The sequence below is a fragment of the Cyprinodon variegatus genome, unplaced genomic scaffold, assembly GCF_000732505.1.
Source record: "Cyprinodon variegatus isolate N-32 unplaced genomic scaffold, C_variegatus-1.0 Scaffold171, whole genome shotgun sequence".
NCBI lineage: Eukaryota > Metazoa > Chordata > Actinopteri > Cyprinodontiformes > Cyprinodontidae > Cyprinodon > Cyprinodon variegatus.
In genome coordinates this window covers 749,119-757,962 of record NW_015150624.1, presented here as the reverse complement: position 1 = coordinate 757,962, position 8,844 = coordinate 749,119, and the positions used below count along the sequence as shown (strand labels likewise).

Here is an 8,844-nt window from a genome sequence, read left to right as displayed (position 1 = left end):
TCAATATTTCAGTAGTCAGCGACTTGCATTCAGACATTTATCCAAGGTTATCTGAAGAAAACTATCAGGGATCCTAAACAGCCTGAATCAATTAAAATTGTTTTTGGTTGAGAGAAAATCCCACAGACGAAAAAAAAAGGAAGGAGGATGTGAACAACACCAGCACTAGGACCTGAAGGGAGGGAACAGCATTGGGAGTCTCACTAAACTTTAGATCACCACAGACTGCAGGAGGCACACAGACTTAAGTGGATGGCCCAGGACCTGGATGCAGATATTTTTAAAGCAGAAGCGGGATTTTGACTGTGGGATAATTCTTCTGTAGGTCTGAGGAAAAAGTGAAGAGGAATTACTGACTTCCTATCTTAGGTTTTATTCAAGTGTGGAAAGAGGAAAAGGAGCGTTATAGGCTGGTGAGTTGTGTTCTTCTGAATTTGGAGTTCAAGTATAAAAATGGGGAGTGTTTGTGACGTTTTATGAAGGACTCTTTTTTTTCTTCTTTTACCTGCTTTTTAGTGAAAGTGAACCCCTCTGAGTTAGGATTAGGTTAAGGAGCATGCATTGCTGGGGAGGAAAAATCCAGCTGGAAACAGCTCACAGGAGGTGCCATAAAAATGTTTTACAAGATAATGCTGCTAATGTTTTGGTGCCATGTGCTGTCAGCATTTTTGCATCATACTGTTTTTTTTCTTTTTGTGCGTCTGTTGCTCAGACAGCAAAAGGGGAGGAATTGGTTGAGGTTTAGAAGAGCCAAGAGAACAGAAGTGAAGATTAAAGGGGAAAAAAAGGGGGTTCTCCAAACTTCAATGGGAAGTCATTTACTCCTCAGTAAACTCCTGGGACATCAGGTTACCTTAGCCCCCTCCCCACCTCTTTTTTCTATCTGTCTTTCTCTACACTCATGTTACACAACCCTCAAAAGACTTGTAGATTCTGATGAGCTCCAATGTCTAACATGAAGTTACCGAGGTTATCTGTGGGTGGGGCCTTGTGCATGTATGGGTGTAATCTTTGAACCCCTTTTTTTTGCACAGTGTTTGATATGAGAGATTGTGTTTTTCTGTTTCAAAGCAAGTTTGTGAGTTAAACTCAGAAGTTATGCCTGCCACTCCTACATGGAATTCTTTTCGGGCTTTGACAAGGGAGGAATGTCATGACGAACTAACATTTACCCCACACAAACTAACATTAAATAACAAAAGATTTAGTAGTAAGTCGTCCTCAGCCATCTCCCACCTGCCAATAATATTTTCAGGGTTTGTTATACAGACAACACAATAACTATTAATTGGTTTTTGCAGTAACTGCACTGTATCTATGCAGTTAGCTTATAGGATTATAAAAAAGTAACAAACCCAAGCTTCAAACTTAAAGTCAGAGAAATCATATATAATTTTTGCTGCTTTTGTAATCCCATATTACAGATGAATATTGTTAATGTTTTTATTCAGGACAAAAAAAACAAAAAAAAAACACGTGTAATAATCAGGTTTTCAAACTTTTTAAATCCATAAAAAAAAATGTTTTTATAAATAGAACATATTCATTTTCTTCGTGTAAGAGGTCAAAAACAGAACTTGTTCTGTGAGAAAGGTTTGTTTACAATCCAGTGGAAACTGCAGCATAATAATAAGTGAATGACGTGGTGTAATTCTTCTATTAGTAGTGCATCATGGCTGCAGCCAACTGGCATGAATGTCTGTGTTGTAAATGAATAAGTGTTACACATTCTCTCAATGTTTTTTTTTATTCTTCTTTTTTTCCCTAAAACTTAATTTAAATTCAATTGTCAGTCCACAAAATAAAATGTGTAACTGGTGCCTGAGCTAAAAACAGCTTCAGCCATATGAACTTTTGTTCCTACGTGTATGGAGGGCAGTGCTGTTTTCCCGCTGCAGACAAAGATGTCTGTGATTATTCATGACCCTCTCAGGTTTCCCTTTGAAGTTGAGTTACTGCTTTCTCTGTGTTAGCACCACCGTATATTTCTGTGTACACTGTTTATGCATGTATTTCTGTGTGTCAACTATATTTTAAAAAGAGAGAAAGAGCCATAAAGAACTCTGGAATGAGGTCCACTAAATGCTGCATATACTGCCTTTTAGTAGAAAAAAAAAAGATGTATGCTGGGTTATTTAGAGCTTATATACAATTTGAGGAAAAAATTTAATTGAGACTTTTGAGTTTAAGTTATGATAAAATTATGTTTTGTATGAAACGGAAGGTAAGATTTAAAAGAAACAAAATTATAACACATCAGAGTGGATAAAAACCATGCAGTTAGTCAGGGAAAAGGCTTTGAGATCTCCCTTATTTTCTTCAATTTATTTAGTTATTTATTTAATATTAACTAAAGAATACATTCAACAACAAAAAACAAGGGGGATGTTTTTTTTAAGGGCTGTACTGTATAATTTTATTATACAATAAATAACTATTTGACAATTCTGATTTCTGAAAAAGAAAAAAAAAAACATTTACAGTCATAACATACAGGTATGCATCTAAATGCATGTTACATACACATCCCATCATTCTAAATAAAATATGCAACAAATCATTAGCAACATATACATAACATAATATTTAAAAATTAATATCTTAAATGTTTGGAGGCTCAAAAACACTTTTAGTGTTATATTATTAATTGTTTTAACTGACTGTTGTTTGTTCAGGGAAAGTAATAATTTATGGCTATTAGTATGTATTAAAAGTTGTCACCGGTGACCAGTTCAAGAGAAAGATAACTAATGGTCAAGGGAAAGAGAAAATTCACCCTTCTTTAATTCTAAAGTTGAACAAAACCCCAATCCACAGCACCCACATTCAGGAGTTTAATAAAAGCAAAGATGTCACCTGTCAAAATGCCACAATGGAAAAGCTTGTGAATGTCACCAAAGCCACATATAGGCATGAAAAAAAGAGACTTAAGACAGTTTTTTTTCATCAGAAAAAAGAAAGGAAATTTCAGAAATGTAATTTGAAATGTTTTCATTTATTATCATTTTGAAGAGCAAAGCATTATTATTTAATTAATGCTTGAACAAATCTTTTCTCCCTGGTTTTAACTTACATTCATGTTCACCTGCCTTCTGTCTCCTGCCTCCGCCGATAAATAGCTTAATGCCTCAATTACAACGCGCAGGCAGACCCCAAGCGAAGTTGGACTCACATATCCTGCCCTTTACAGACAACATGGAATGATGTGAGCTGTCTAGGGTGATTAGTATTGTATACCACTCCTGGTAAGGGGCTTGGTTGGGACTGCACACCTGGGGCTCAGCATAATGTGTGGATTAACAACCTGTCTACACCCAAAGGCAAACATACACAATACATGGATTTCGTTAGACAAGTTGTATTAATGCATATTCCCAGTTCAGTCCTTTTTAGTCTTGCATAAGGGGAGGATCTCCTAATCTTGTCACCCTGTTTATATGCTGTTTAAATGTTTATATTATATTGAAATTGTATGAAAGTGAAAACACTGCAGGCAAAGAACATTTAGAAGCGTCTAGATGTGTATCTTCTATCAATGATGGCATCTGTTCAGTTTCACCTTAAACACAATCTAAAATGGGAAAGATGTATGATAACCTAGGACAATTTCAAACTTTCTTCAACCATCTAAATAAAAAAAAAATATATATTTTTATTATTTGTATAGTATACTTGCTCTTTAATCATCTAGACTGCAATGAAACTGAAATAAGAAAAATTCTAACATAGCTCATCCTTGTATTATTTATATAATAATGAAACATCTCAGCAATTGTATGCAGACACAAAGTTTTGTATGACTATGTACATTTGTAAATGTGTTTTTTTCTCCACATTAATCAGTACATTTTTATTACGACAACATTTTTTTTACATTCAATCATAACCTGATAAGTTTAAGAACAGACATTTAGTAAAGCAAATTATTCATTCTGGACGAACTGATTCTAAAACTATTTTCCTGATAGTTTTTGCAACCCAGTTTTGAATATATAGAAATAAACTAAACAGCTCCGTGGTAATAATCCAAGATATATAGCTTTTTGCCATGAAATAACAATATTACTATTAATAATAAATAGGTATATTATTATAGAGATGCACTAACCCTAAGGGCCCTGAGCCTTAAGCCGGTTCCTTAAGTAAACAAATGTTAGGAGTATCAAGGAGGACTTTAAGCAAACCTAAGAGTGTCTTAAACTGACAAGAATGAGGAAACAGAGACAGCTGTTTGGCTGATTCAATAGCAGGATAGTTTACTAAACGAGCACATAAACTTTCTTTAATAACCTTAAAATTATTAATACTGAAATAAGATCAACTGTAGCATCCCAAAAGGGTAAAATGTTTAATGCACCTGTTGTATCAGTTCAATTAAAGATTGAATCAGCCAACCAGCCAGCTTACCAACTTTACCCAGCTTACCAACGGCTTTGTGCTTTAAAGTATGCCTCATTGCACCGTGACCCCGAAACCAATCTACCTTTTCAACACTTTTCTTTTCTCTTTTCAGTATGACAGGTCAACATATAAATAAGTTAAAATCATATTAATATTTGCCAAAATGTATGTTCAAGCTTTTGATGTTGTGTGACTTAATATGGTCACATTTCTATCTTCAGTCTAAATTTCATAGCTGTCAGTTTCTCTCCATTGACAACTAGGTGTGCATCTGTGTTTGTTTCTTTTTTGTTTATTTGTTTCTTGTGTCAACAGATAGGAGCTCTTAGAAGACAGCGTCCCACCTAGCAACAGGGTCAACTCCACATTCTCACCAAGATAGGGAGTTATGGCACTTAGAGTTGCTCTGTGCAACTATCTGAATTAGTCATGAGCTAAAAGTCCTTGGCAAGATTCTTTAGGCTAAGATGAGAGATCTCTGAAAGGACTCAGAATATATATGAATATAGACACAGTTTCCTATTCTAACGCTGAGATTTACAAAAGGCTGCACACATTTGTAAATCACAGCTGTTCAGTTCGAAAGATCAAAATCATAGAACAGTTGCTCTCTACTGTACTCTGCCCTCCTAATGTCTGCTACCGTAAAAATAATCTTAAAGTGTCTCAACGTTATATATATTATTTTTTACATTAGAATGTTTCCTATTACTTAATTGTACAACAAATATATATTTTCCTGAAAACAGCAGATTGCCTCTTATTAAAATCCTGAACACCATGAGGTGTTTTTACTACCTTTACAATGTTCACACTATTTACTGCAAGCTTTAGCATAAAAAACATAGATCTGCTTATGGTTTAAGGGGAGTTAGAATCCACCTATCTGAACGTGCATCTTGTCAATGCAGGGCCTTTAAGATATAATATAAAATCAAAACTGCATGGAAGGAATACATTGCAATTGCTATTTTGCAAACACTGATACTGGGATAAGGAATGTGTTTCAATTTAACTGATGTTTCTTTAGGTTTAGAGCAGTTGAAAAAAGTCAGCATTTGCATAAAATATATTTGAACTCTATTTTCAAAATGTTTGACTGTTTTTTTTTTTTTTTTTTTTACTAATGATACTTTACAGTTGCGATAGTTGACATTCTGCAACCAAAACATTTTCAGGCTGACCAAACTTAGATTGCACCAAAGTTTACTCTACAAGCAAAACATGTAATTTAGCAAGTGGGAATCCTCCATCTCTCTGTCTGTAAAAAAAAAAGGATGTTTGAATATATACAGGAAAACATCTATTTACCAGAGTTAAAGGAGGTGATCATTCATGGCTGCAAATGTAAATGAAGTCCTTATGTTATCATTTTGTTCAATGGACAGGTTTGTAGAAGTGCATCTGGTGAAAAGCAACCGCTTATATGGGATGTCTGAAATCATTTGGAAGGCAAAAGGTCAGAGTTCCTCCCAGGGATTTCACATCTAAGCCTATGGAGGGGAATGGGCCTCTGGTGGTCAAGACAGGTCAGAATGTAAAACGATAAACACGGGAGCTGAGAGACCAGGGTGGAAAATTAGAAATAAGATCAAACTGAAATAATGAAAACCGAATACCGGTCTTTTCTGTTATTTCTTTTAAATTTTTATTTAAGCTAAAAGATATTAATCTAACCTCTTGCTTTAACTTGTGTCAAAAAGGGAGAGAGTGTTTCATAAACTGCAGACTTTCATGAAGAATCATTAATCGTAAGTTATTATTATTATCATACTGTAATGTTATATTTACTATATATATATATATATATATATATATATATATATATATATATATATATATATATATATATATATATATTTACTTGTGAAAGTAAATTAGTTTTATAATTTATAACAGTAAAGGTTAAGATTGTTTATACCAGCACTAAGATTCTTTAAAAATTTAAGACTCTGTTTGGACAGACAAGTTGTCTCACATGTGAAGTTTCTTCATCCAGACCTGTTTTTCCGCCTCTTCCCTCCTTACAAAAAAACTAAATAACACACTCTTTTGTTTAGATTTTTCCAAACAAAAAATTGAACTAAGGGCTGTTACTGTGAGTCAGAGTTTGACTGTTGAAGATCTGATTTTTGACAGGTGCTGCTTCTAAAGTTCCTGTCTGCTTCTGGGAAACCTCTTTTATTGAGTCTGTGCATGCATACATGTGCACAGTATATACTTCAAACAGTGACTACTAAGTGTGCGGACATGTCTGCTCATTCTGCATTAAATGCCTTTCTGCTGCTTAGCTGTGGGTTGCTGTCTATTTTGTGAATGTGCAAACAAAGTAGCTGATAAATCATCTATATGCTGAAACCTTTTGCAGAGCAAGAACAACAATGTTTTGGTGCTGATCTATTGACTTAGTGCATGTCTCCTATTGTAAACTGTTTCACTGCAATTCCTTTTAATGTTTGTATGTATGTGTGTGTGTCTGTATGTACATTTGGATTGTTTTGATAACGCTGTCTTCTGCTCCTTCTCCCTTTCCCTTTATCCCCAATGGTAGCTTGGCTGCAGCTTGTCTGGACATGAACCTCTACCTTGTTGCCATCATTATGGTGAAACACTCGCTACTATACATATTTCACTTCATTTATAAAATCGTGTCGATAGTGCAAGTTGCATTTTTTTCAATTTTCCATATATGACACTAATTCATAATTGTTCTCTTGTACATTTCCTGCCAGAAGCCAACCAAATGTAATAGACGCATAAAAAGGCATGCTATTATTTTAGCAGGTGTATAAGTTTTTGCACACATGCGTATTTATGTGTGTTGGATACGTATAAAAACACTTGCACACACCTTAGCCCCAAGGACCGAAGTGAAGCCACTCACTGTGTGCTTATTTGGATTGTTCCAATTGGAGAATGCACAGAATGCAGAAGGATGAGCCACTGGCTAGTTGTTACAGACTGCTCTCAGCCAGTAGACCGAATTAAAATGCCGACTGTGCTTGCAGTTGTATCAGCCATAGAGGATCGCTAAATCGCTAAGACTTTAAAAGTGCTTTTCTGTCATTGAATCCTTTTATAAAACAGTCATCTAAAATATGAGGGCACAACTTTTTACTGAACGTTCAGGATTTTTCTGTTAACATACAGAGAGCTCTTGGAGTATTCTGGATCTATCAAAGATCAGATGCACAACTAGAAAACAACAAGCAACTGAACTGAAAAGCAGAAACTTTATCTCTTTCACCATAGCCTACTCACACACTTAACATGGCATGCTGCGTGCAGACAGAGGATGGGCCTGGGGGGTCCCACACGGACAGGTGGTTGACATCAGCTGGAGGGGAGGGAGGAGGGGCAGAGATACACAGACGTACAGAGAGAGAGAGTGATGACAGAGTGATGTAGAGACCACACAGAACAGAAAACGGTTGGGTCAAGTCTTTAGTAAGCTTTGTGACTGCAAACTGACAAGCAATGGGGGTAACAACTTTAGATTTTCTTCACTTTTTCGTTTTGGTTGGTTGCTCCCAGAAATAAAAACAGTTAACACATACTACCAGAAAGTAAAGTTAATATCTATAATACTGACCTTTCACTGGGAAACTGTTTTCTGTATTTGGTTTCTGTGAAAATGGAAGAATCTATGATACTAACATAAACACACAATACATGTACTGTAATGTAATTAGATTTCAGTTATTTTATTTGTCCCCAAGAAACTTTTTTCATTTTTTTTTTTTTGTTTTGTTATGTTATTTTCTTTTACAATCTAATGAGCAACATTTGGAAATGTAATGATATATATTTACCACATCCATAACCGTAAAAAAAAAAAAAAAAAAAAAGTTTTTGTCAAAGCAAAGGTGAGAAATTGAATTATTTATTATAACAACACAATTATAGTGAGATCATTGAGCCGCACATTAAACACTGAATGTTTGACATTCTAGATGTCAGGAACTTTAGCCCTGATTAAACATTAAAGTCTTTATAGACCAGTCAGTTATGTCTATTTTTAGTCATGGTTCAAACGAATAAAATTGTCCCTTTTAAAAGTAGTCTAACCTTCAGAAAAAATGCACAATTGAAAACGTGGTAATAATATAATCAGGCATTTAAATGAATACGAAGTGCACTCAGAGAAAGACCGTTCCTCGATATCACAGAAGAACAAAAATCTTTTTACATCTTAAGAAATACCAGTTATGCAATGGCAACCATGATTTACAACCAAAAGGATAATAAATCCTCCTCTGTCACAGCTGTCTGACTACACAATGAGCTGAATGAGTGAAGACAGATATGTTTGTCCTCTAACACAAAACACTGTCAAAAATTTTTATCTAATCAATGTATCCAGTTTTAATGCCTACATATATTGAAGGTTTATATATATATATATATATATATATATATATATATATATATATATATATATAT

At 34.6% G+C, this 8,844-nt stretch overlaps 1 protein-coding gene across 3 annotated transcripts in view; it reads left to right on the top strand.

Annotated features, from left to right (window-relative positions):
- Positions 1 to 239: 239 nt before the first annotated feature.
- Positions 240 to 8,844, top strand: part of LOC107087023 (nerve growth factor-like) — a 31,409-nt gene continuing 22,804 nt past the window's right edge. For all 3 annotated transcript variants that reach the window (XM_015378355.1, XM_015378353.1, XM_015378354.1), the window contains exon 1: positions 240 to 413. The gene's annotated coding sequence lies outside the window, so the exon portion shown is untranslated. The remainder of the gene's footprint in view (positions 414 to 8,844) is intronic.